At 40.5% G+C, this 23,857-nt stretch overlaps 1 protein-coding gene across 1 annotated transcript in view; it reads left to right on the top strand.

Moving 5' to 3' along the window:
- Positions 1 to 23,857, top strand: part of ada2a (adenosine deaminase 2a) — a 273,392-nt gene that overhangs the window by 137,826 nt on the left and 111,709 nt on the right. The window lies entirely within an intron of this gene.

Below are 23,857 nucleotides of genomic sequence, written 5' to 3' on the forward strand. Positions count from 1 at the left end.
AAACCCTCAATGACAATTGCAAAAACAATATATATATTAACATTAATGGATGAAAGTGGCTGTACGGCAGGGGTCACCAAACTTTTTGAGAGTGAGAGCTACTTCATGTGTCCTGATTGTGTGAAGGGCTACCAAATTGATACGCGTCTGAAATAACATTTGTACAAATTAAATTTAATAATATTAGAACATTAGCTAGCTAGACGTATACTGTAGCTAGCTAGTTAGATAGCTAAATAGGTAGCTATAGAATCTATAATACTGCCCATGTTTGCATTTTTAAATCATAATTTCTACGAGCAAATCACAATCCTAGCACTGGCGGGCTACTGGTGTGGTCCTCACGGGCTACCTGGTGCTCGCGGGCACCACGTTGGTGACCCCTGCTGTACGGTGATCCAGTGGTTAGCATGTCGACTTCACAGTGCAAAGGTGCGAGGTTCAAAACCAACTCCGGCCTGTGTGGAGTTTGCATGTTCTCCCCGGGCCTGCGTCGGTTTTCTCCAGGTACTCCGGTTTCCTCCCACATTCCTAAAACACACACGGCAGGCTGATTGAACACTCTAAATTGTCCCTAGGTGTGAGTGTGGGCATGGATGGTTGTTCGTGTCTGTGTGCCCTGCAATTGGTTGGCAACCGATTCAGGGTGTCCCCCGCCTACTGCCCGTAGACAGCTGGGATAGGCTCCAGCACCCTCGTGACCCTTGCGAGGATAAAGCGGATCGGAAAATGAAAGAATGAATGAAATCTAATGTAAACAATGATATTTTTCTACAAAAAACAAAATAAACTGATGTAAGATAGACATGAAAATCATATTTTAAATAAGACAAGTAGTATGATTTTCAACAGTGCACAAAGCATTAAAAAAGTATCTTAAAATTAACCTACACACGGGTGGAGCTACATGGTGGCCAGGAAGGGGTGGTGGGGGGGGCATGAGGACTCTTTTTTTCACCCTTTTCCAAGCAATCATAAGCCCTCCCATTGCATTGAAAAATGCTGAGGAACTTGTTGTGCTGTTGACATTTGTACTAACGAGCAGAAGAAGTTGAATCTGTGACTCCAAGTGCAACGTTTTGACCTGGCTGCCTAGACGAGGACGAGAGAATGTTGATGTGATAACCGCAAGTTTCCAGTGCCTTCCGGGAATGAGGATCACATAAAAATTAGTCATTAGCAGGAAGCGAGATTGAAATGTTTTCTCTTCTAAGCTGCAACAAATGGCATTTCCACATTAACGCATTCAATCCCAAAGATGTTTTTAAACGTCTTTTCAGACTTGGTCTAGAATTGGCTGGTACTGAATGAGTTAATAAACGCATATACCGGTAACCATCATGGAAAGTGAACTCACACGAACATGTAAACAAAACAGTTTTCGCTAAATTGGAAGTTGCGCACCTATTCACACAAAGGGTCATGGGGCATAGTAATAAAGTGGATTAGGCCTCATACGGGCTACACTGTAAAGAAAGAAGTGTTGGCAAAAAAAAAAAAAAGATGTAGCTTTTGCCGCTGGTATTTTTAAAGTCATTTCATTAGAGCGAGAGTTGAGTACACTGGGGGCCACGGAGGTTTGTAACAGACTGTACTTTATGCACTGAACTGATCACAGCGCTCACACTACCCAAATACAGCTGACTTTTCTCATATGAAATTGCCCTAACCTAAAGACAAGAACAATATCATTTGGTGATCAAGACAATAATCAACTGAAATCGAAAATGACATAAATTGCATTCTCTAAAACTTAATTTGAGCATTAAACATACTGTAGCTAATTTATTTTCGGTGAGAATGTTACTAGACTTCGGAATGATTAAAATTCAGTGAATCATTTTTTTTCTTGAACACCCCATAGATGCAATTGCATCATTAAAAATCCACTATTACTGCAACCCCTTGTTTTAGGAAAAGTTTCAACAAAATCTTAGAGCTCTTCCAAATGAACCTCATCCAAGTTGGCCTTGCTTTGTACACTAGGGCCCAGTCATACAGAAATAACCTTCCCCAAATAGTTCCAACAAAGCTGGAAGTGGAGTCTGTGCAGTGGGTGACATAACTGATATTTGTATGCCACCGTGTAAATCAGAACATGCTGCATTCTATCGTGCAGCTGCCCTAACTGAAAGCACCTTGTGTCGCGCGACAAGAATTCTTCTGTATTCCAACTGTTGATAATGACTTAGTGAGATGAGGATCAAGCAGGGACTAGATTCCCCAAATATGACTGATGCGGAGACGTGTACCAAAAGATTTTGCGCATCTACCTGAGCTACAGTACATCTGACAAAATAGCCTCCAAGTACTTCAACAATAAAATAAGAAGTGGTGGACTGCTGACCAACACGACGACAACACCGCAGTGCGACACAAAAGTTATCAGCTAGAAAACTTCTATCATTATACTTAGAAAAAATCTTAAAACAGTGTGACCTGACACACCCATTTTGTCCTTGAGAGGTTCCTCATTAGGTCGCCACTGCCTCAGGGAACAACTCTAACAAGGAACCACTTGTTTGTTCGTCCAGGCCCCTATGGATGCTAACAGAGTGAACAACACATTAGCAGAAGTGGAAACAGAGAGCGAACGTGTGCGCATGTGTGTGTGTGAGAGAAGAGTTTTGTGCAATTTATTGAATCCCTCCATCATTATTCATTAACCTACAGTGTGGCATGTGCCTGTGGCTGCCTTGTGTATGCAACATGAGACTGATCACACATGCTGAGCTGTTAGGGTTTTTTTTGTTTTCCCTCAACGGAGACAATGCCTTTGTCGCAATTGAATGGATTTGCTGTCCTGCAGCTTGCCCCCATGTGACAGTAACACAATACTTTTTGTTTTTATTTAGTCTGTTCTATCATTCTATCAGGTTATAGAAAAAGAAACATGCCTAACTGTGGATTCGATACAGGTCCTGATATTTCGACAGGAAAACGATTTTACATGTGCAACCCCGTCCACTATGTGCTGTTTTCCCTCCTAAATCACAGCGCACGCATCAACACAGCCGCAAAACAAAAAATAACTGTGACCTGGTCAGAACAAGCAGGCCTCACTCCGATGGATTAAAGGTTTAATCGCTCACAGGCAAGAGGGGATGGATTAAATCACGGCAGGCAGCCTGCTGGGGTCCGCAGCGATGTGAGGTGCATGCAGGAGAGGTGCAATGAGTCACTGAACAAACATTGCCTCATTGTCACTCCAGTGTCCAGCTGAAGGCGAGTCCTCAACCGACTGTTAGCCTTCATCTGGCTCCCCTGTAATTGCAGTCCTCACATGGGGATTCCCTTTCCTCCTCTTAAATGTGTTCGATCTATTACATCTTGATCAGGTTCATTCCTCTGTCAGACAACAAGGCAAAAAGAAATCTTTACCCACACGAGCCAGGAAGCAAGTGGAAGCTGCTATATTGCTGCATTGGGAGAAATGGCATTTCGCGGGACCAGGATTGGAATAAGTGGGTACAGAAATCAACGGAAAGTATTTAGACGGGATTTATGATGGCTTGTAACCTTTCAAGACAAATAGAGGTGGCGAAAGACTCTGACGATTGTTGTACATGCTGGAAATGAGGGCTGTTAACAGTCTTATTTTTTTATAGTCATAATTATGTTTGAAAAAAATATATATGTAACCCTGGAGAACCCAAGAACCCTTTTCTTCTTTGGAAATGATTAATTATACATTAAATGTATAATTAATCATTTAATGTATGTTCATTGAACACCAAAATATGTTTTTTTTCAAATAGTTAATGCTATAATATAATTTACGATGAGGGCCAAATTTGACTCTTTGGGATTTCTCCAGGGTTAATTATTTTTGATTCAATTTCTTGTACAGACATGAGGCATGTTTCCATCAATTAATTTCCTTCTAGCGCCTTTCTTTTACATTATTTTTACACCTAATGCTCCAACAAAATACCCGAATAAGCACCATCATCAAAACATGATGCTGTGCAGTTCGAACAAACTCGATGTTCTAGAAAATTATACCACAACAATAGGCATACAGGACTGTTAAAACATAATGTGGGTCACTATGAATGAAGTATTTACTCCCCCCACCCCATCTGTGGGTGTGTAAAAGTCCAATAGTGACATTTTTCTTTTTTGTTTTTCACTCCTTCGGTTCCCATACTTCAGTCTGTTTTCAGCAAGGTGAAATTGAGTCATGTTTGTGCCATTGTGTTTTACTCTGTCCATTATACATCTAATGGAAATATCAGAAGAGGGAATAAACTGTGCAGGTGTTGAGGGTAGTGGTTTCACTGTACCTTCATGATCAATAGAGATTCTGAGGTAGGAGAGTAGTGAAATTTGGAACCACTCGGAACATTAAACTCAGGGAGAATTCCCTCCATGCTTTGCTCTAGAAGACCAATGGTTCTTAATCTGGGTTTAATCGAACCCCGGGGATTTGGTGAGTCGGTCTCAGGGGTTCGACGGAGCCGCTGCCATGCAGGGTGAGACACACGCGACTCAACATGTTAATTAATTATGACATACCTGCTTGGCTATCACTGGCTGCAGATGATCGCATGACATTGCGTGTCCAATCAGTATTGTGGGAAATTTTGTTCACTCTGTAGTCAAAAGTGTGACTGTCATGATCGTACGTCATGCCCGGTACATTTTGTGCACAATTAAAACAACTTATACTTACGTCTTGAAATTGAATAGACTTTTTTTCCAGTTTTTAATAAATGCGGTTTATAATATGTTGAATTTATTTGTAAAGAATATTGTCAACACAGTTTTTGTATTGGATCCCATTATTGTGTGCAGGTGCTATGTACCTCATGAAGTGTTTTATTATTTGTAAATCCCATAATTAAAGACTTATAAGATAAGATAAGATATCCTTTATTCGTCCCACACTGGGGAAATTTACAGCCTCCAGCAGCAAGAATGTATGTAGAAAGAAGAAAGGAGAAAGAGAAAAAAAAACAACAAACATCTTTCAATTAAATACAATATGAACACAAATGGATAAATCGCAGTACTATTTACGATTTTCCTTCACATCATTTAATTATTATTATTATTATCATCGGCTTCACAGTGCAGAGGTACCGGGTTCGATTCCAGCTCCGGCCTCCCTGTGTGGAGTTTGCATGTTCTCCCCGGGCCTGCGTGGGTTTTCTCCGGGTGCTCCGGTTTCCCCCCACATTCCAAAAACATGCATGGCAGCCTGATTGAACACTCTAAAAATTGTCCCTAGGTGTGAGTGTGAGCGTGGATGGTTGTTCGTCTCTGTGTGCCCTGTGATTGGCTGGCAACCAATTCAGGGTGTCCCCCGCCTACTGCCCGAAGACAGCTGGGATAGGCTCCAGCACCCCCCGCGACCCTAGTGAGGATCAAGCGGCTCGGAAGATGAATGAATGAATGAATGAATGTTATTTTTTATTCATCAGCCTGACAGCAGTCGGTAGGAACGAGCGTCGGTATCTCTCCTTCTTGCAGCGCGGGTGTAACAGTCTCTGGCTGAAGGAGCTACCAAGTGCTGTCAGGGCGGGCTGGAGGGGGTGGGAGGGACTGGCCATCATAGCTTTTAGCTTAGTTAGCATCCTTCTGTTGCCCACCTCCTCCAGAGCGTCAAGGGAGCAACCCAGGACAGAACTGGCCTTCCTGACCAGTCGCTCCAGTCTCTTTCTGTCCCGGGCTGAGATGCTGCCTGACCAGCAGACAATGCCATAATGGATGGCCGAGGCCACCACCGAGTTATAGAACGTCTTAAGGAGTGACCCCTGAACCCCAAAAGACCTCAGTTTCCTGAGTAGGAAGAGTCGGCTCTGTCCTTTCCTAATCAGGGTGTCCGTGTTTGTAGACGAGTCCAGTTTGTCGTTCAGAAGAACACCAAGGTACTTGTAGGAGGTCACCCTCTCTATGTCCATACCCTGGATGTTCATCGGTGCTGGTGAGGACTTTTTCCTGCAGAAATCCACAACCAACTCCTTAGTTTTCCTAGGGTTGATCTGGAGGAGATTCACCTGGCACCAGTCATTGTTGGCCTCATTACAGAAGGGGACGACCGGGAGTACAGGGGACTGACAAAGGACTTTGTGGACAGTTATGTATGGGAACTTCCTCATCTCCTCTCAGCTATGTCATATTTGGATTTTATTGGTTGCCATCTGCATGAAAAGAGAATGAAGAATAAAACAATACATCAGGATATGACTCATGCCAAGATGGTGACTCACACAATACTGGCATTTCATTCTGGATAGCTGGTTTTAACTGAAAGACGATAGACCGATATGGCAAGCCATTCATTCCAAAGCCCGAACTAGTGTAATACGCCAATGTCTGATATGAAGGACATGGAATACATGCTCAAAAGGCTTGTCACAGACAGCTGTTAATGCTAATTTTGCAGCATTCTGTTCGAGATCCATCTTTCTTAAAAAAATAAATAAGAGCATATTTACAGACAAACGAACAGGAGATCATAAATCATCCTGAACCGAACGCTTGGATGAGCAGAACCACTTCAAATGTGCAGCCAGCAAGTGTAAGGTAAACCACATTCACATTCCGAGCACTTGCACAGCTTATCAAGGTTCCCCAGTGACTTCACAGTCCGTCTCAGCATTTAATGAGACAGACATTTCTCCACAGCGGGACAACAGACAACTTGCAGACTGCAGTCTTCTCGCTGTTTATATATGTTACAATTTTCAAAGTCATCTTTTTTTTCAAACTTTTTCTAGCCAACCTATTTTATCCCACTGAACCTCACGCTGCACTCAAGCCATGAAACTCATGCTTTTGGCAGAATATCAGTGTCAAGCCTCTACTGAAATCGAAATGCACAGGGGTGATGTTCCTGTATATTTGATGGCTCGTGGCGTTAAAAGGATGTCAAATAAAAGCTTCTTCACCTCCTCGACCTCACATTTTAAGAGGTCAGGTAAGCTTAAGAAGTCTGTTTCAAAATGATTAAAAAGCCCCTGAAAAAATTCAACACGTAACTTTTGAGCTGAGAGCTTAGCAGCTGCATTTTGCAGGAGCCCTAAGATGTTTGGAGCTCTTTGCAGAGGATGTGCGGGGAGAAAAATAGCTGCTCACATCCATACGTGCAAAAATTCAAAGCGCTGGCCAAGTAAGATAAATAAGATACTTTTGAGGAAAGTTAAGACCTCACACCAAAATTTGTATATAATGTAAAAATCAGTAATTAGACCAGTACTGCCATGGACTACTTTGATCATAAACACTTTTACCTGAGGTTGGACAGTGAATGTGGTAATGAGGTCAACTGCATGTCAGAACCTTTGATAACATATGAAGATGCTTAATCATTCAGGAGTGTTGTCCATCCTCGTTGCCCTGATTCAACGATCAAAAATTCCCTTCTATGGGGACCCAACAGAAACTCGAAACATGAGGCCTATGCACGTCTCATTACATTCTCAAATCTTGAGGCTCGGGTATTTGTCTGTCCCTTCCAATCTCATTACTGGGAAACAGAATACGAACCAATGGACTCTAGGATGAACCGGGGAGCGTGTAATATAGTTACGAAGAAGAACACAATCTCTTGATCCGTTATACTCATTCGCAACACAGTTTCATAAATCTGTCTTGGAAAAAACAGATTTCTCTGACGGATCTGCAGAGGTGTTCTTCGGCTTTTATATAGTCCTCAATATGATGAGAGGCGAATGCACTGGAGCGAGCACGCAGCACGGACTTTACGTCACAGATCACAGTTTTTGATTTGGCTAGATTTTGCTTGGTGTCGACTATGTTGTAGATGCAGTATACAGAGCAGTCCTCACTCACCTCGGCAATTCTAAACACGTCCTACTATGTAGTATTCAAGCAGTCCTGAAGTATAACATTTGTCTCTTCATACCAAACATTGTATACAACTTGTGGGGGGAGCGGGGGGGTCTGTTTGAAAATCTGCTTGTAGGCAGGGTAGAGGAACACACATTGCCTTATATACATCCTTTACATTGCTATAAACTTAATCCAATGTATTATATCCCTTGGTGGAATCTACGGGTTCTGGTGGTATTTTGGGAGAATGGTTCTGAGGGTACGGTGGTTGAAATCTCACACAGTATTTCTCCATTCCCGCAATGTCTCCACACCATCGTTTGTTGACAAAGCTGCATATTCAGGCAACTTTGGTTTTGCCTGACACAACTGTGATGCCTCCGCGATTGACGGAGTGTGTGTCAAAGTGGATGGCCAAGTCTGGCATTTTGTCCACGTTTCCGTAAAAACCATCGCGGATCCTGGCTCTCAGTTTATCCAACCTAATGTCGAGCAATCGGATGTTGGTTTATAACAACCTAGGCAGTAGAGATCGCATAGCATGATTTGGCTTTTAGCTTCTCTTGCTGCGTCTCCGTCACCGTCTTGAGTACGTCGGACGGAAGCTGCTTTGATTAATCGACTCAGCCCTTGAGCAGCATACGGTCTAAGTGGTGTAAGGGAAGACTTCCCCATCGTATCCCTATTTGTAAACCAAGAGTGCAGGCGAATGCAATATACACAAAAAAGCAGCAAATAAAACGAAAACAAAATTTGTGTTGTGACGATGTCACAAACACATTCCATAGGGAGCTCCGTAGTGGTCATTTTTTGGTCATTATGTTGGCCACTCATGCATTAACACGGTGCCTTTTTAAATGATCATTTTTCAACTTAAAATTGCATTTCCCTCAAATATTACGGTACATTAAAACTGGCCCGTGAGACTGCCCTCACACTCAAACATCAAAGAAAGGAATGACTTGAGATCTAATAAGGAGTACATCACATCGAATCATAGCACTACTCTTCAGATACCATGCAAATACTGCATGCCCTCCAAGGGCTGTGAGTCTCATAGTATGACATCAGAGAAAAGGGAATGATTTGAAGCAACATCAGATCTAGTAACTCAGACTTGTGCAAGAGATTTTGAGGAACATCAGATGAGTGTGATTAGTTCCACTGAGAGTATTGCGCAATTGAAATGTGAAGTGAAAGTGAACACCTTTTAAATGTACCTTTGGGCATTCTTTGGCAGCTCTTTATTTATTTATGTATTTATTTATTTATTTATTTATTTATTTTTTTAAACACTTGCCTAAGAATGAGATCACATGAACATGCTTGTGGCTTGTGATGTCATTTGAGCATTTGTTGGCCAATTAAAGTGTGTCGCTGTTTCTCGCTTGAGGTCTTTTTGCACTTTTCCAGTTTAATCTGGGCAACCTAGTGAACTAAAACCAGCTGCCCTCACGGTTCATTAGAGCGGCCCTTCGAAACATGTCAGCAAGGTATAATACAGGCAGAGCGGTGATTTTTCTCCGCTGGTTGGGTTTTGAGCAGGTTGAGCTGTGTTCTCCCAAATAAAATAAAAGACAGGAAACATGAAAGACAGAAACGTGGTCTTGGCGGGAGGTACAGACCCGCGAGTGTAGCCTCTGCTGCGTTCTCTTCTGCTCTGAACACTTTAAAAACGATGTAATTGTCTGCTGCGACTGACTGGGTGACCAGTTTAGGGTATAGTCCGGCTTTCGCTGGGATAGGCTCCAGCGCGTCCCATAGAAGATTATCGAAGTCATGGCAACTAACTTTTCAACAACAATTCACAAAGTGCATAATCCACCGGGATTATATCTTCAGCTACAATGCGAGGCACGATTCAGGTTAAGGGAAGCCATTTTAAGATAAAAAGAAAAACTTAAACATAGCGATGAAGCCTCGGTTGTTGCTGGGGTGCAGAGCGCACGCTGCTCACATTTCTTTCTAAACACAACACAATACAATACAATACATGCTGATTTATAGAGCGCTTTCACAACAGCGGCAGCTGTAACAAAGCGCTTAACAAAACACAGCTGTTTAGTTTCCATGCACTGCCTGCAGTGGCACTCTTTTGAGGCACTCTGGATAACACATTTGAACATGCGCTGATGGTCTGAATGAAACAGGTTTTTGCGAAACCATTTTCCCTTGAAAAAAAAAAATCGACATTCCTAGACTGGTCCGACTTCAAAGAAAGAAAAAAAGCAGGTGGCCTGCAATACAGCGAGGTTATGTCTTGCAAATTATTTTGCGGACCCCTGCTAAACACCGCTGCAAAACAGAACTTCTGTTGACTACCATCGGGTACTGAAGTCCTTTTTCTGTGTTCTTGTTTCATTAGTCCGTCTAATGACAATGAAAACATGTGGATGTGCTACACGAGGACACAAGGCCTCCTCAGGTACATGCTTTCAGAAATGAAAGGCAGAGCAACTTTTTCCTCAACCACAGCGTTAGTAATTAGGACTCAAAGGCTCTAGCCTGAACCTCCTCGAGCGCTGTGTTGCTTTTGATTGTAAGACTCAAACTGTCCTCAAAGAAGCTGCCAAATCGTTTCTTCCCTGAAAAAGGGATGACACAGGGAAGGTAAAATACCTTCACTGCATTCTGTAAAACAATTACGGTTGAACTTCATCCAATAGTGGAACCTCAGCTTCACTGTTGGTATTTAATACTGATGTTAATCTTCATTGATGAATTAAACACAAGCTTGTATGTACACTAGCTGTCACGTCCCGTGTTTGCCAGCAGGGGGCGGGCTTTCTGCCCGCCGCTTGCACACCTGTCACCCATTTGGGAGTGATTGCTCAGGCTTTATTTGGACGCTCTGGCAGTCTGCTCACTGCCGGAGTATTCCACGCCGTGCCAAATTTCTCTCGCCCAATTCCTATTCGTATTATTCATTGCCTCTTAGCCTTGTGGCTGTTATTGCGCGTCGTTGTTCCTCTTTCGAATGAAATTTATAACATTGTCTAATCAGACCCTCCTTGCTATTTTTCCCGCAAGCGTTTTCTGTTGTTCTCTTTATTTATCCCTGGTCCTTATTTTGACCAGCGCTTTTTGTTATTCTCCCAGTCGGGTAATTTTGTGTTTGTATTAAAGACTCCTTTTGTTCTCTGACAAACCTTTTCCTGTGTCTGCTATTTCGGGGATCCACTCCTAGCTTTTTGTTGTACAGGAAGCGATTATTCTATCGCTTTGGGTACAACGTGACACTAGCCATCTGTTCTGGTGGATGATGTCCACACAATCTCATGAAATCTCACTTAAACTGCAGCACTAATCAATAGTGGAGAAGATGACATGATGAGCTCTGCTGGGCAAGCAGGGCTGAAGAAGCCGTGTCAGCAGCGAGCAAAATATTAAGATGAAAGAGACCAAAGAAGCATAGAAGACGCACGGCAGACTTTCTTGCCCTCTTTGTGGTCCTGTTCGGTCGTCATTGTGGAATAATTCAACAATGGAAGATCCTGTCCATCCACATTCCTGCTGGAGTGAACTGATTCCCGCTGAACTTGCCATCAATTATGCATCCGGAATTCAGTTTCTCAATTGATTCAGATTAATGGAGCAAACAAAGAACAGAGGAAACTAGGGAGCGGAAACACTTGATTCTCGTGTTGCCTATACAACACTAGAAAGATTGTAACACTACTCTATACATGGAGATTTAGATGGGGGGTAAATGTTTTTGTGATTTATGGAACTGATACAAAAGCAGTGGCCGGTGCCATCTCAAAGCTGAGTTTCACTACAACTGAATGTGAGATGTTTGTGATTTTTCTTTGACATACTGTAGTGTTGTTCTAATATTGTGGAGTCATTTGAATGACTTGAAGCATTTTTTTTTACACCTTCATAAGAGTGATAGTGTGAAGGTAAACTGTGTTGTGAATTGGTTGGCTTGCTAGTCTGTTCATTCCATTTAACTTTGGAAAAGGCTGACCTGCCTAACAATGAAGAACACATCCAAATGTTGTCTAAGGAGATTTTGGGCTTAACTTATTTTGGACAAAAAGGATAATTCCATAGGCTGACGCAGCTGCGTTAGAGCGTTCGTGTAAATTACGACATCATTTAAAAAAAGTGAATATGAGGCTTGTTAAAGCGCTTTGGCAAACATATGATGTATTGTAGATAGTACACTCCATTTAACATTATTAACTGGGTGATGGCGTCATTGAGCGACTTCTAGCAACTTTTAGACCAGTCAATAGCTGCTTTTCTTACTGTGGACTTGGCCACAGTTGTATGGACCACAACTACCTTCTTTTTGTGATAAGATTGTGTGTTGGAGTTCAGTCGAGTGATTATCGCCTTGCCATATAAGTGCAGTTGTTTTTTAAAACGAAAACACAAAAGGAACAAGCGGTTCAAATGTGTTGCCATGTGTTACACAGAGCTGACTTGCAAGCAGATAGCATGCAATGATTCCCAGTGACCATAAGCATGAACGCGACTGGTAATCCGTCTTTTGAGTAATCAGTATGTGCTCTGCAATTGACTGGCAAACAGTCTGCGCTTTGGTGTACTTTTTACCAAGCATCTAACAATTTTCTCAGTGACCAAGGTGGCAAAAAAAAAAATGATGAAAAGATGAATCAAATTCATTTATGTGCTTAGCCAAATAAATGGTACACAGGGCCTACCGTTGTCAATGTCATGTTGTATTACCACTGCTTGTATCCTTTTTTTAACGTCTTTTTCCTTTTCTCCTCGTACAGTCCTCATCAAGACTCCTGATCTACAAAAACCTACAGTGTGCCCACAAAAGGCGGGGCATATATTCAAATCCATTTAACCTATCGTCTTTGTTCAGTGTGTAACATTTAGCAATGTTTTAAGCGGCGTTCAACATGTGGATGGGTTGAGCTGCGCCGGGCAAAGGCCATCGTTTCTCTCTAATTAGCACGCAAGTCTCCAAACAAGGGACACAATGCTGCGAGGCAAACATGCAACATCAGGAAGTAAGCGGAGGACAGACTGACGTGAGGGGATAGAAGGAAAAGGATGAAAGTTTTGAGTCATATGGTGTTATTAAGCGCTCACTCACTTTTTAAAAACAATGTTTCTTGAATAGATATGCCAAAACCAAACATGTGGAGCCCAGAAATGTTTAGCTTTTGGGCTTTATACTTATAATTGTTTATCTAATACAAGTACTCAAAACACAGAAATATTTTAGTTCATGTAATGAAACCGAACCATCTTTTTTTTCTAGATGAGTTCAATGAGAAATTTTCAGCTTGACATTAAGAGTCCATACAAGTGAATTAGCTCACTTTTTTTTCCTTTTCCTGTAAATGTCAGTTGTATGTCAATGATTTTGAGTGGGTATAGTTTGAAAAAATATATTGATGTTCAACCTTTTGTAGTCGGGCAACCCCAGCTTGCGCGACTATTGAAAAACAGAATGACGTTTCAACTGCCCGAGGCAAGGACCTCTTTCAGAGCTGAGACAAGATCATATTTACCATCCAAAACAACAGATTTGCGCAGTATGAGCATCATGATGTATTTGTTTTTGCTGCATATTTCAAGTACTACTGCAAAGATTTACAGTAATCCCTCGTTTATCACCGGTAATGGGGACCAAAACCACCCGCGAAAAATGAAAATTGGCGAAGTAGCGACCCTCCCTCTCCATATAGGTACATGTACATAATATTTAATGATATACATGCATGTAGACGTAAAATTTGAAGTTATTAACATGACATAATGCTGTATACTAATAGATTCAAGCATCTATAAGTTAGGTTAGTTTATGAAGAACACAATCCAGGAAAGATCTACTGTACATGTAGTACTGTATATGTTGCTCTATGTGACTCGCTGTTGTTTTGCTGACTTTCGCTGCTTCTCGCGGATCTTTTGCGGACTTAAAAAAAAAAAAGAATATGTTTGAAAAAACACTCTCTGGTCATTGAAAGGTCAAGAGTCAAATAACACACGCTGAAAATAATATACGGAATGGAGCGGAAGATCTCTAATAATCTCCCATGACCCTATGACTTGCACTTTGTGAAAATTTCTTCTGTGTAACTGCGAGTAAATGCACAGCTAATAATCTGGCGAGTCATGCATGATGGCGCTACCGTATCTTTTTGTCACTTCTTATCAAGTTCTGGCTGCTTTGGTAGACTCATTTTTGCATTTTAAGGGTTTACACTTAACTATGATACTCTCTGTAACTGGTGGCTGGGCAGTAAGGGAAAGCGCCACTCACTTCTCCTGGTTTTCCCTGTCCTTCTTCTGCTGTGTGGGACAGGACGTCCCTTTGCTCCTCTTTTGCCAAGAAACACCATTGTAGGTGCAACTGACAAGTGACTAATTAGATTTGCAAATCAGATTGAAAACTTTGAGCCTTTCTCCTGAAGCGGGTTGGATAGTGGATGGATGGATGGATGGGAGCAGCAAGCAGAACAGAGGGGTTGTGGCAACCATTTTGAATATCAGATGAAAACCACCATCGATAAAAAAACATTTAGACGGTAGTACCTTAATGTCCCTTGACATCGTTCTGCCTGATGAGCGGCCATTCATTGATTTTCTTGACTTTAGTCGCAGTCGGGGTCCACCAAGAGCCTAACATATCACAACAGCAAGTGGTGAGGAAGATCACAAACCCACTGGATTCATTCACCCTCAGGCTGACAGTCTGTGTACAGCAAAGCCCAGTGAATTCAGATACGGATGCTTTAAAGTCGTAGAACTGAAAAAGCAACAATCTCATATGAAGCTAGAAAAGTTCACCCAATCTGCTCCTTCACCTTATACACTGCAAATGATGTGTTGTTATATTTCGGTTTAGTTATTGTTAAAATGACAAACGTTGAAGTCATGTCAACAAGCTATTCACAAACATATCGAACACATTTCACACAACTATCACCGGCCCATCTGTGTCTGCCTGTAATGGACTCCCTGTCCAAATTAACAAACACACCCAGCACAGTTTCCACAAGAGTTTCCATGAGTGAATGGAAAGTGTGTGGCAGCTCAAAACAAAGTGAAGCGCTCCTTTTTTTTTTTTTAAGTGGAGTGAGAGATTCTCGAGTCGCTTGTAGCGTGGTAGTTAATAATTCACACTGGGAACTCCAGGTCCATAAAGGCGGCAACGGTATCGCGCAGAAGAAGAGCGGCTGAGAGATGGTTTTTGAAAGCGCGTGTAGGAGGAGAAAAATCGACTCTTTCCTGATCTACCTCACCGCCGTGTATCTAAAAGGAGACAAGGAGTGAAAGGAAAACACATTCGGTGCCCGTTTGTTTGTGTGCGCGCAGGCAGGTGACGCAACCATGCATGGTCTTCATGTGGGCCGATAAGTCCAAAGACGGATGGAAGAATGGAAAAAGCTCTGTTAGTTGTTTTCCACCAGAATGGAAACGCTTTGGGCATCCCCCGTGTCATGTGTATCTCTGTGTGCGTGCGTGCGTCCCTGTATGTTTCTGTCCACCGCTTGTGCATACTGTACATCACATTTACTGCTATTAAAGTTCACGCAATCTAATGAGATATCACACAAGAGCTCTGACAAACATTTTGCCGTTACAAATATAAAAATAATAAAACCTCACATAAATATGTGAGGTTTTATTATTTTTATTCTTTTCTTTCTCCTGGATAAACGCTCTCGTCTGCTCCCTTGAACTTTTTACCCTGTCCCATTGTTGTGAGGAAAGGAATAAGTGACTTGGAATCCTGTGGGATTCCCCCCAAAAATGTCAACCTCTAATTCACCCTCAAGGACAATTTTGAGTTTTTCATAAAACGAGCGTATGTTTTGGGAACGTAGGAAGAGGCGGGAGTACGTGAAGAAAAGCCACGCAGGCACTGGGAGAGCATGCAACCTCCACACAGAAAGGCCAGAGTCAGGATTTATGTGAGGTCAAAGGTGTGTGGTATGCTAACAATTTCTCCTCTGTGCTGTCTGTAATTTACATATAAATGCTCAACCAATCAATGATAATGAAAGGTATAATTTTTTCCAGCTATAATCCCTTTGGTCATTCATATTCTTTTGTTTTTTTGTTTGTTTTTGTTTTATTGTTTATTGAACATAAAACAAATACAGTAATAATTTGACAGAAAATAAGGTAGATAAAAAAGTAAAAAGAAAGAAATCAGTCTTCATTCAACACAGTTATTATGTTCAAGGGAGTAGGATGAAGTAAAAAACTTATCTAGTCCTACCCCGTTATGTGTTTATATCTACTACGGTAAATCATTTTTATATCAATCAGAAAAGAAAAAGTAAGAAGAAGTCTCCATTAAGGCTCATACTTTACCCTTAACCGTGATATTTTCACAACTTTTGGTTTGTATCGGGATTATATACATCCTCACCCTGGCACTCTTGTGTCAATTTTCTCTTGTATTCATAATGGATATTTCAATACCTTTCTCTATTTATCAACTTAGTTCTGATTTATCATTATATTTAATGTTTAGAATTTATCATTTTAACTCTGATTGATGTAGGTTGTTTGTACTATTTTTTGAATTTGTTTTTGAACTCAGCAAGCGATTTACTCATTTTCAGGTCCGTTTTGAGATTATTCCACAGATTAACACCTTTGATAGATACACCTCTTAGGTACCTCTTAATTCATAATTGCTTACTCGAATTTCGAAAAACTTCTGAATGTTTTGGCAGAGCAGGTTATTGTGTGCTTTGTACATTAATTGGGCGACTTTAAAGTCAACCAGGTCATAAAATTTCATCGTATTTAATTTGATAAATAGTGGATTTGTGGGTTCCGTATATTTTGATCTATTAATAATTCAAATTGCTTTTTTTGTAGTTTGAGAATAGGGAGTGTGTTTGTTTTGCAGGCATTTCCCCATATTTCCACACAGTAGGTCATATATGGTAATAATAATGAAGTGGGCGGCCCGGTAGTCCAGTGGTTAGCACGTCGGCTTCACAGTGCAGAGGTACCGGGTTCGATTCCAGCTCCGGCCTCCCTGTGTGGAGTTTGCATGTTCTCCCCGGGCCGGCGTGGGTTTTCTCCGGGTGCTCCGGTTTCCTCCCACATTCCAAAAACATGCGTGGCAGGCTGATTGAACACTCTAAATTGTCCCTAGGTATGGTTGTTCGTTTCTGTGTGCCCTGCGATTGGCTGGCAACTGATTCAGGGTGTCCCCCGCCTACTGCCCGAAGACAGCTGGGATAGGCTCCAGCACCCCCCGCGACCCTAGTGAGGATCACGCGGCTCGGAAAATGAATGAATGAATGAATGAATAATGAAGTGTATAATGTGTACAAAGATTTCTTATTTAGCACTTCCTTGGTTTTGTAGAGGATCCCTACGGTCTTGGCTATTTTTCTTTTTACGTTATCGGTATGTGGTTTCCAACATAGTTTTGAGTCTATTACTAATCCGAGAAACTTGGTTTCATACGCTCTTTCTATTTCAATTGAGTTTACCATAATTTTAGCTTAGTGTTTGATTGGTCTTGTGCCAAAAACAATTAACTTCGATTTTTTCAGGTTAAGTGACAATTTATTTCTGTCGAACCAGTTTTTTAATTTGTTTAATTCGTTTTCTACGGTTATCAGGAGTTTGTTTCAGATTTATTCCAGAACAGTAGAAAGTTGTATCATCAGCAAATAGGACACATTTAAATAGTTTTGAGACCTTGCAGATATCATTTATATATAAGATGAATAGTTTTGGACCAAGCACTGACCCCTGAGGAACTCTGTGAGTGATTTTCAGTTGATTCGTTTTTTTATTGTTGAGTTGCACGTACTGATATCTGTTTTCTAAATAACTTTTTATCCATTTATAAGCTACACCTCTAATGCCATATCTTTCTAGTTTTTTCAATAATATACTGTGATCTATTGTGTCAAAAGCTTTTTTTAGATCTAGGAAAACCCCAACAGCAAAATTCTTTGTTGTCTATATTAGTGGCTATTGCTTCCACAAACTCCATAACTGCCATTGAGGTGGTCCGTTTTTCCCTGAAGCCATAGTGATTCTCACTTAACAGCGCATGCTTTTGTATAAAGCTATCAAGTCTGCGCGAAAATAGTTTTTCTAATATTTTTGAAAATTGTGGTAGTAGTGATATTGGTCTATAATTTGTAAACAGATGTTTTTCTCCACTTTTATAGATTGGAATAACTATAGCAATTTTCATTTTTGATGGAAAGATACCAGCTTTGAATGACAGGTTGCATATGTGCGTGAAAGGTCGCACTGCATATTCTATAATCTGCTTGATTATTGTCATATCAATATTAAAGCAATCAGTTGACTTTTTATTTTTAAAAGTTTTTATAATATTTGATACTTCTTGTTTTACAGCAGTAAGGAACATCGTGGAGGAGTTTTTTTCTATGTATCTATCTATTTCAAGCAGGTTTGTTGGATCAGGAATTCGTTTTGCTAGGTTACTGCCGATGTTGACAAAATACTCATTAAATTCAGTTGCTATTTCTGCAGTTTTTTCCAAAATAGTATTTTTACCTTTGATAAAATACTCTGGATAATCAATTTTTTTAGGACTATTTCTGATCACTTGGTTAAGTATTTTCATGATGATAATGATCTCTTTTACTGGTTCTTATAATATTTACTAGTTTATTTTTATAGGTCTTATATTTTTTTCTGCTTCTTCAGTTCTGAATGTTAAAAACAATTTATATAAATTGTTTTTCTTTTTACATGCATTTTCTATGCCTTTCGTTATCCATGGCTTACTTGGGTCTTTATACTTTTTGGAGACTTTAGTTAATGGAAAATGTTTATCATATAAGGAGATTATGGTAGACTGAAATACTTCAAACGCTGTATTTGGGTCTTCGTTTGAGTAGACCTCGGTCGAGTTTAGTTTTTCTAGGTCTTGCTTAAAGGCATCGATGGAACGTTGGGTTCTTAGTCTTATTTCTGTTATACGAGTTGTTGATTTAGCTTTTCTATCGAAATAATTATGAAAAACTGCAAAAACAGGTAGGTGGTCACTTAGGTCATTAATGAGAAGTCCACTTTCAATTTTATGATATATCTTATTTATAAATATGTTATCTATTAATGTGGCCGTGTCAACTGTTATTCTGCTAGGTTTCAGGATTACTGGGAAAAAGCTGTTGCTGTACAGAGTATTTATGAAGTCAGTTGTTTTTTTGTGTCTATTTGGGTTTAATAAGTCAATGTTAAAGTCACCACATATTATTTGTGTTTTCTTATCTTTGTAGTAACTGACTAACTATTCCAAACGCTGATGAGCATAAATTTTCAGTGCATTCGCAAAAATGACATTGTTCCACTGAGCTACCGCCAGTTCTACTGTATAGTGTTCGAGGTTGAAATGAATTTCACTGGTCTGGTGAAATCTGTTCAGTCCATACTACTTTAAACTTTGACGTGGCCCCCAATGAATGTGATTAATACCGATTGGACATTTTCAGTGACCCTGATGTACATTAAGATATCCTTTATTTGTCCCACACCGGGGAAATTTACAGCCTCCAGCAGCAAGAATGTAGGTAGAAAGAAGAAAGAAGAAAAAAACCAACAAACCCGTTCAATTAAGTGCAATATAAATACAAAATGGATAAATCGCAGTGCTATTTACAATTGTCCTTCACATCATTTAAGTATTATTATTATTAATTATTGTTGTTATTTTTATTCAGCAGCCTGACAGCAGTCGGTAGGAACGACATGTCTTCAACCCAGAAAGAAGTCACACAAGCAAAATAGACCATGCACATTTCGCACAGATATCTGAACTTTGATACCACTGAAACATTTTTTTGGGAAGCTCAAACGTACGCACAATGTTCGGACATTTGAATGTGCAATTTCTGTCCATTGATATGGTGAAAATGAGATAGTTTTATGTTGAGAGGGAAGAAATTTCATCTGTGCTGTATATTTGACAATAAAGTTGTATCCAATCTAATCCAAATCCAATATTCCCATGAACACTTTGGTGCTTCTTTGAGGTCCACGACCAATAAATGTACCTGTAAAAGAATCACTGCTACATCGAGCTGAACATTCCAGAATGATTCATCAGTTGGCTACAAGAGGGGCCGAATAAATGTGAGTCGCACTAATGAGGATGATTTAGAATCACCCTAAACATTACAAACAGCACTACAGGGGATGTAATTCCAGAGGTTGTAAACATAAATACTTTACTTAAGAAAATTAGGAGGACAAGGGCATGACTGAACATTAATCTGCACCGGTAAGAAGTACTCAGACTGCGAAAGCAGGATTTATGGTAGTTGACAAGGTCATTTGTTATTCTAGCATGTTGTTGCCCAAACAAACCTTTAATGTGACTGTTCTCACCAATATGCTTTAATCTCCCTATTCCTGAAAGTGTTTCATGAATAACGAGAAGGAAAACCCACGCAGGAAGGAGACAAGCAAATGAAGCATAGACAATATGCATCCACTTGTGTCCATGGCCTTTAACCGTTCCTATTCATTACTTTGTGGGCCCATGCATCGTCACGTCTCTTCTCCTTTCAAGTCTTTCTCCCCTCTTCTCAGTCCAATTCACATTTTTTTTCTTTCCTCATCATCCCTTAAGCCTGTCAACCCCTCTGCTGTCATCAGCGCTTCCCCCTCAGGGTAAAACCGCGAGGACCCCGTTGCTCTTGAATCTTAAGAGCAGCGCCAGCATCCGTGCCGAGAATTTTACTTTCCCGCTTGGGAACACTTTAATAGAGCTTATATACTGCAAATTCACTGCTTGCGAATGAAGCTTAATTCAGTTCGGGTCTCGTTATGAATGTGTTGACTATTTTTATTTTTTTTATTTTTTTTTACCTTTGCGAGGATGTTATGTTTTGTCTGTCTTTTTGCAAGATTATGTAGAAACAACATTACCCCGCAGCAATTCCCTGCTTTTGGAGGATTATGGTGATTTGGGGAAATAGAGCTGCCTGGGTGGAGATTGCACTTTCTAAATTAAGAGTAAAAGTCGGTGCATCTGAAAAAAAAAAAAGATTCAATGTGCTTTATGGTTCGATATAGTTAAAATAACATTCATTTCATTTTTTTCCCCCAAGATGGCGCCTGATTAGGCAGCCTTCGGCAAGTGCTCTTCAAGAGCCTTGCTTTTTTGTTCTTTTTTTGTTGTTTTTGTCTTTTGTTTTGTCACGTGTTGTTTGTTGTTTCATCGTGTGGACCTGATATAGATTGTTTTTCAGCGGTTTTTTTTGGCCACGACATTCGTCAAAGGAGAAGAATCTGTGCTTGGTGGTTGCGCCTTCCCGGCAACACGCCTGTACCAGCACAGATTTTGAATGGGAGGAAAGTCTGCGCCATTGACTGTCGGTGCTGGACAGACCTGGGCCGCTTGTGTTTTTTGCTCCTGTAATGGGCAGCATTTTTCACAACCCCGTTGTTTTGTTCAGTGGAGATGTCGGCGCTGTTGGACAGTCGGCGTTGGTGCGGCTGGAAGGACGGCTGCTGAGGATGGGGAGAGAGGAGCGTTGGCGCAGAGTGCCGATGTGTATTTGGAACCGAGGGTCACCGCTTGGAATTGAAACGGATTTCCATGGGACAGTACAAGTGAACCAATCTCTTTTTTCATCAATGGATGCGACAGCTTCTTGTTGACTTTGAAACTTAGCTTGTAGCCATTTTGAGCATGACGTCTGTGATCCACTGGTTAAAGGACATTTTGATTCTCTCCTCTTTCATCTCAAACTGCTTCAAACAACAAAGCATGTGACGGAAAAGTCGTTAGGACTGCACGACTGTCCGTGTTTTATGTTATGTGTTGTGTTTATTATTTTACTTTATGTTAACTGTTTTGTTCAGTGCTTTGTTACAGCTGCCGCTGTTGTGAAAGCGCTATATAAATCAGCATGTATTGTATTAAATCTTGATGATGAGATCATTTTCATCACTGGATTAGTTGAAATAGCAAACACTAGTGATGGGTCCAGCGACACCGATGCGTTGATGCATGCGGCAGGCTCACAGAGCAAACCACATGTCAGTGCATGTGCCGCTTCATTACGTCACGTGATTGACACATGAACTGCACCGGCGCAGTTTAGACTGCATCGGCTCCTTGGCACAGTCCAGGCTGCGCCACTTAGTCCAGGGGGCGTCGACTCAGTGCAAGGGGCGTTGACGCAGCAAAAGCCCAAGGAAGTGCGTCTGGCGACACAATGCCGATTGCTGAAACAAGCTAGACCTCACCCTCGCTCGAATAAAAATATGTGTTTGGGTAATACGGAAACCACACTGATTATCAGAAAAAATGTGCCTGTCTGACTTTAGCGTCATGTCGACTGTCATATAATAGGCTATTATTATATGAGAAGTGCTTTATGAACGTTTGTACTGTACGTCATACACCAGTTGATTGAGAGGTCCCGCCTATAAGGGGGAGTTCCAGAAAGTGACTGCGAGTGAGCACACCGCATGTTTGATGACTCTGCCACGTTGCTATTATAAGTCACATAAAACGTAAAACTTGTCTGCTGACCATCATTACATCGGCTAGGCTAGTTTAGCTGTTCTCGTAGTTCAAAGCTTAATATGTGGCGTGGGTTGGGTCGGCGCCGCAAGTACGTGCTCGCGCGCACAGCTGAGAGCAGCAGACTATCGACTGCTGAGTGCTGAGACGCGCTTCACTCGAGTGACGTTGCTACAGTACGTGCATATTATGGAGCAGCTTCCGGACAAATACAAATTGTCCGCCGCGTAGAGCCATTTTGATCTCCTTTTGGAGAATAAGGTATTCATTAAAATCTCCTTGTCTCACCAAGTGCCGCTCGGATTTTTGACATGTCTTATTCCATTGTGTGTGTGTCTTCTCCACAGTGGAAATAGCATGCATTAAATGCATCAGATTGAAATTTAAAACACTGGAGCATCTTATTTTTCTAAATCAAAATTTGTGAAGACAAAGCCCACAAGCATCCTCATTCACATTATTGAAACACATTGAATGATACAATATGAATGCATGGATGTGAATGATATTGTCAAGGGTCAATGTTTGTTTGTTTGTTTGTTTGTTTATTGAACATAAAACATATACAGTAATAATTTGACAGAAAATAAGGTATATAAAAAAAGTAAAAAGAAAGTAATCAGTCTACATTCAACACAGTTATTATGTTCAAGGGAGTAGGATGGAGTAAAAAACTTATCTAGTCCTACCCCGTTATGTGTTTATATCTACTAAATCATTTTTATATCATTCAGAAAAGAAAAAGTAAGAAGTCTCCATTAAGGCTCATACTTTACCCTTAACCGTGATATTTTTACAGCTTTTGGTTTGTATCGGGATTATATACATCCTCACCCTGGCACTCTTGTGTCATTTTTCTCTTGTATTCATAATGGATATTTCAATACCTTTCTCTATTTATCAACTTAGTTCTTATTTATCATTATATTTAATGTTTAGAATTTAGCATTTTAACTCTGATTGATGTAGGTTGTTTGTACTATTTTTTGAATTTGTTTTTGAACTCAGCAAGCGATTTACTCATTTTCAGGTCCGTTTTGAGATTATTCCACAGATTAACACCTTTGCTAGATACACTTCTTTGCTTGATGTTTGTTCTTGTTTTGAGTTTTTTGAATAAGTTGGTACCTCTTAATTCATAACTGCTTACTCGAATTTCGAAAAACTTCTGAATGTTTTGGCAGAGCAGGTTATTGTGTGCTTTGTACATTGATTGGGCGACTTTAAAGTCAACCAGGTCATAAAATTTCATCGTATTATATTTGATAAATAGTGGATTTGTGGGTGTCATGTCATCTTTATTGTCAAATATGCTTTATGTATGACATGCAGCATAGATGAAATTTCTTCCTCTCAATCCTGAGTGCATACATGCATGCAAACATGCCGTGCATTAAACACACACAGCTAAGAAAGGATAGCAGCTACACTGTATTGAAAGGTGCTTATAAATAAAATGTATTATTATTATTATAAAAAAGACATGTAATCTGAACAGCATAGACAATATAAACAATATAGACAGCATAAACAACAACATGAACAATGGCGCTTGTGGCTACACTGAGA

The sequence above is a fragment of the Hippocampus zosterae genome, chromosome 3 (genome assembly GCF_025434085.1).
Source record: "Hippocampus zosterae strain Florida chromosome 3, ASM2543408v3, whole genome shotgun sequence".
In the NCBI taxonomy this organism is placed as follows: Eukaryota; Metazoa; Chordata; class Actinopteri; order Syngnathiformes; family Syngnathidae; genus Hippocampus; species Hippocampus zosterae.